This window comes from Xiphophorus hellerii, chromosome 19, assembly GCF_003331165.1.
Source record: "Xiphophorus hellerii strain 12219 chromosome 19, Xiphophorus_hellerii-4.1, whole genome shotgun sequence".
Taxonomy (NCBI): Eukaryota; Metazoa; Chordata; class Actinopteri; order Cyprinodontiformes; family Poeciliidae; genus Xiphophorus; species Xiphophorus hellerii.
In genome coordinates, this window is record NC_045690.1 from 297,124 (window position 1) to 302,528 (window position 5,405).

General features: G+C 46.3%; 1 pseudogene; it reads left to right on the top strand.

The window, feature by feature from the left end:
* The first annotated feature begins 3,897 nt into the window (after positions 1-3,897).
* The window catches only part of LOC116709180 (delta-like protein A), a 4,969-nt pseudogene continuing 3,461 nt past the window's right edge, over positions 3,898-5,405 (top strand).

A 5,405-nucleotide genomic window follows, 5' to 3' on the forward strand; every position in this document is an offset into this window, starting at 1 on the left:
CCGGGCTTACCTCCAGGGCTTCATAGCGAGTCTCGTTGGTCTCCGGGCTGACTTCCAGGGCCTCGTAGCATGTCCCATCGGTCTCCGGGCTGACCTCCAGGGCTTTGTATTGAGACCTGTCGGTCTCCTGGGCTGCCTCCAGGGCTTCATGGCGAGTCCCGTAGGTCTCCTGGCTGACCTCCAGGGCTACGTATTGAGTCCCGTAGTTCTCCTGGCTGGCCTCCAGGCTTCGTAGCGAGTCCCGTTGGTCTCCGGGCTGACCTCCAGGGCTTCGTATTGAGTCTTGTTGGTCTCTGGGCTGGCCTCCAGGGCTTAGTATTGAGTCCTGTCAGTCTCCCGGCCTGCCTCCAGGGCTTCGTAGCGAGTCCCGTTGGTCTCCGGGCTGACTTCCAGGGCCTCGTAGCAAGTCCCATTGGTCTCCGGGCTGACCTCCAGGGCTTCGTATTGAGACCTGTCGGTCTCCCGTGCAGGCCTCCAGGGCTTCGTAGCGAGTCTCGTTGGTCTCCGGGTTGACCTCCAGGCCTTTGTAGCAAGTCTTGTTGGTCTCCGGGCTGACTTCCAGGGCTTCGTATTGACTCCTGTTGGTCTCCAGGCCTCCGTGGCTTCATAGCGAGTCTCGTTGATCTCTGGGCTGACCTCCAGGGCTTCGTAGTGACTCTCGTTGGTCTCCAGGCTGACTTCCAGGGCGTCGTAGCAAGTCCCATTGGTCTCCGGGCTGATCTCCAGGGCTTAGTATTGAGTCTTGTTGGTCTCCGGGATGACTTCCAGGGCTTCGTAGCGAGTCCTGTTGGTCTCTGGGCTGACCTCCAGGGCTTCATAGCGAGTCTCGTTGGTCTCCGGGCTGACTTCCAGGGCTTCATAGCATGTCCCGTTGGTCTCCGGGCTGACCTCCAGGGCTTTGTATTAAGACCTGTCGGTCTCCTGGGCTGCCTCCAGGGCTTCATAGTGAGTCCCGTAGGTCTCCCGTGCAGGCCTCCAGGGCTTCATAGCGAGTCCCGTTGGTCTCTGGGCTGACCTCCAGGGCTTCGTAGTGACTCTCGTTGATCTCCGGGCTGACTTCCAGGGCCTCGTAGCAAGTCCCATTGGTCTCCTGGCTGACCTCCAGGGCTTCATAGCGAGTCCCGTAGGTCTCCTGGCTGACCTCCAGGGCTACGTATTGAGTCCAGTAGTTCTCCTGGCTGGCCTCCAGGCTTCGTAGCGAGTCCTGTTGGTCTCTGGGCTGGCCTCCAGGGCTTAGTATTGAGTCCCGTCAGTCTCCCGGCCTGCCTCCAGGGCTTCGTAGCGAGTCCCGTTGGTCTCCCGGGCTGACTTCCAGGGCCTCGTAGCAAGTCCCATTGGTCTCCGGGCTGACCTCCAGGGCTTCGTATTGAGACCTGTCGGTCTCCCGTGCAGGCTATTAAGGAGGAAAGTTAATAAGTTAGCTTAAGTTTTGGAAACAGCATGGCTCTCCTTTTCCTCCTGGATGCCCGGGTCCCGAGTGGATGTCGTCACGGCCGGCAAGGAAACGGCAAGGCACGATGACGTCACAGAAATACAAGTTTAATTCAATAGAAAACACCGTATGAATTTAACAAGAAACTTCAGAGTACACAGAAGTACATTCTTTACCTGAGACAAAAGAATTAAAAGAAAAAGAACAAAGGCACCTTTGGAGACAGCTGATGCTTAAAAGCAAAACAGGGCAGTTGTCTGAATTCTTATTATTGAGCATTCCCTTTTCTAGTGAAGGCGTTTCTCTTTGTTAATATATGCAAATAGGGCGTACCTCTGTTTTGACCAACCAAGAGCTACCTTGGAAAATACTTAGACCTTCCCCTGAGTTTTAATGACAAATATCAAGAGTCATTCTAGTTATTAAAGTTATAAGTTATTTTCACAAAACCTATCTTGCTCCTCTGCAGTCAGCTTCTCCAAAGATTTGAATCTTTACCTTATCACAAACAATAATGAGATAGAAGTCTTTTTCAACCTGTAAAACATAACATTCAAACCATTCCCTTTTGGTTCCATATTGTCATAGTTAGCATTTTCAAATACATTTCCATTTACTAGATTAGTATTTATCTTGGGTAATATATTTTAATCTAACACACTATTGCTATTAATATTAAAAGGTGTATATCAGAAATTAAACCTCAGTGTTTCCAAGATTCCTAAGTTGTGATCAACTCCAGATGCAACTCTGAACTCCTGAGACACCCCGACCTCTGACCTGCGAGCCGGGGAAGATATTCTTTATGGCCTCCTAATTTAAAACCTTTCAAGAGCTTTGTGTTTTATGGCTGGTCTAAATTACAACCTTGCCAGAATGTTTATCTGTGAACTCCTGCTTGCATCTGCTTTTGTCCAAAGGAATGTTGGTCTACTTAAACACACATGGCATTAGCTTTAACCATCAAAAATAGCCATGATTCCTTAACAATTCCCCCTGTTGAGGTCTGAGAATTATATAAATCAGACCTCACAAACAAATCGATTATGCATTCTAATAGAGGAACTAAAACTACGTACTATACTAAATGAAATAACAATTCAAATACAATTCCCCCTGTTCAAATAGAACCGCCCAGCTCCACAACCCCCCCATCAGCAGCTCCCCGAAAAAGCATCTGATAGGGCGGTGGAGGCGGTGGGCCGCTGCTTCCCTTCTCAATTGAAACTGCAATAAGCCTAATGATAAGCGAGCGTATACACGGAACACAGCAGCATCCGCATGTGACTATTATGGCCACAAACGTAGCCACCGAAACTAACAATGACATAACAATCCCTTTCCATTTACCAAACATAGTAGAGAACCACCTGTCCAAGCCGCCATCAATACCTGAATGTTCATGCATAGTGTTACTCAAAATTCTCAAACCTTCCAACGCTCGAGTGACAGATCCATCAGGGGCCGTATTGTTCGGAATGAAAGTACAGCAGCTCTCCTGGAACATAAAACAGACTCCACCCTTTTCGGCCAACAGCATGTCCAGCGCCATCCGATTTTGAATTGTCATTAAAGAAGTAGGAGCTAACTGCTCTTTCAAACCCCCAACAGCATCCCTGGTCAGATTCGCTAGCCTCAAAAGATTATAATGGACATAATTTATCCTATCAACATTTTTATTCGGCGTGATAGGAAAAAGAGCTGATAACACTGGCATATTTTCAAAACCTGCTGCAATTTGATCCGCCAATTTATATTGATCCGGGACCCCTCTCGGCACGCCGATGGCATCTACATAAGTGGGAGAATTAGTAGTCAAATCAAATGCAGTATCAAAACGTGTATTACGCACCTGTCTCTTGTGCCCCTGAGCTGTAAGGTGAGCACCTGCTCCGGTCCCACAGGATCAAGTCTTTCACCCACAACCATAAGCGGCACAGCCAGGCGAGTCATAGCACATACTCCAACAGTCTTAGGAGGAATACGCACATATAATCTATCACCCCCACAAAAATAATAAAGACCAGCTCTTGCCCAACTCCCGAGTCCGGCCGCTGTTAAAGTAACATTACACCAATCACTAGAAATCTGTCCTATATTAAAATCGGGCTTAAGATGAGTAAAATTAAAACACACATACAACCCTTCACCCTTATCGGAAGAAAAGTTCCCGTCTGAGTATAGTTATTAATAGGTGGATATATTTTGGCAAGCGCATCACAATTTACGGGATCTGCCTCAGTTGTTAGTCTCAGCATGCAATTAAAACCCCAACTATCTCCCAAGTGTAATGGGGCAGGTTCAGTATACAATGAGGTCTAGCTGTAGCACATGCAATGCAGTTCCCAATATTAGTTTCTTTAGCCGTTTGAACCATCCAATTCAGCCATAAATTTTTTCCCTATACCCGTCGCTGTTTGAATGATGTCCAATGGTGAAACTGCTGTGTAATCAATCTTAGCCGCATGCTGATCCGGAATTGCCATATCCCTGTCTTCCTCCCCCTCAGGTCTGACCATATTAATTTTAATAACCCAAGTGGATCTTTATCATCAAGAAGCACCTAGAGTCAAATAAACAGCTGAATCTGCCGGATACTGTTTAAAGAAAACATCATGCATCGAGGAAATGGTTAGCACTAAAGGATTTTTACCCGTCGGTGGAGAATGTCTTAGAATGTGCTGGAAACCCCTGCCGCAACGGGGGAAGCTGCACTGTAAGTGTGGAAAAAATGAACGTCTAAATCTAGCCTGGCACCTGCTCCACTTATTCAGACGAAACCAAAGAAGCCTCTAAAAAAATATCTGATGTATAGCTGCAGATGCAGCAGCGAGAAAAATCTTGACGTCAACCCGGTGTGATTATTATTCCCCCCACTCAGGATTCAGAAAACACATATAAGTGCAGTTGCCCTCATGGTTTCTATGGCAACAACTGCGAGTTAAGTGCCATGACGTGTGCGGATGGGCCTTGCTCCAACGGAGGCCGCTGCGCCGACAACCCTGATGGAGGCTATTTCTGCCAGTGCCCCACTGGATACGCAGGATTCAACTGTGAGAAAAAGATTGACCACTGCACCTCCAGTCCCTGCTCCAACGGTAAGAGACGCTGCGACCCGAGGAGTTTATGTTCTGCTGCAAAGCTCTGCTTTGCAAATGTCTGCAAGACTTTATCGGGGTTCCACTAATGTAAAAAAAGAAAAAGCACACAAATTTTACTGTTGTGGTGTTTTCATTGAATAAAAAATGTAATTAAAGTCACATAAATCGTATTAATCATTAAAAAACATGCCGTGTCATCATCATCCAACCGCTTCCTGTTGTCTTCTTCATCTTTTCTGGCAGTAGTAACATCCGGTTGTTGATCACATGACGTGTGATGCGTAAGAAGTGTTTCCATTGCAGTTTTGAAAAGCAACCTAATTCTAAAACATTTTTTGTGTTTCCATTAAGCAAATTTGTTTTCCTAAATCCAATATGTGAAATTATGTGGTCACTAGCTGCGTTTTCATTAACCTTAAAATTTCACCAATTGAAATTGCGAAAATAAATTTGCTTAATGGGAACATGGCAATTTTGAAAAACTGAAATTTTTTAATAGGATGTAGTTTTTCTTGACCTTTGTACTCTGCAAAACTGCAACAGAAACACTTTTTGCATCACACGAGTCACATGATCAACATCCGGCTGTTACTACTGGCGGAAACTATGAAGAAGACGACAGGTAGTAGTTGTAAGAGATGGAGGACAATGTGCATCTGAGCTCTCTCAGCATCACACAATTTATAAAAAGTTGTGTTGAATCCATAGCCAACTGTGATTTCCCCAAAGCAAACGCTATGGGTGTCCAAAGTGTGGCTCGGGGCCATCTGTGGCCCTTGGAGAGATTTTGTGCGGCCCCCCCCCAACTGGAATTCAAGAATCATAATAATTTGTCCAGTGATACTCACTTATTACCCTGATATGTACATATA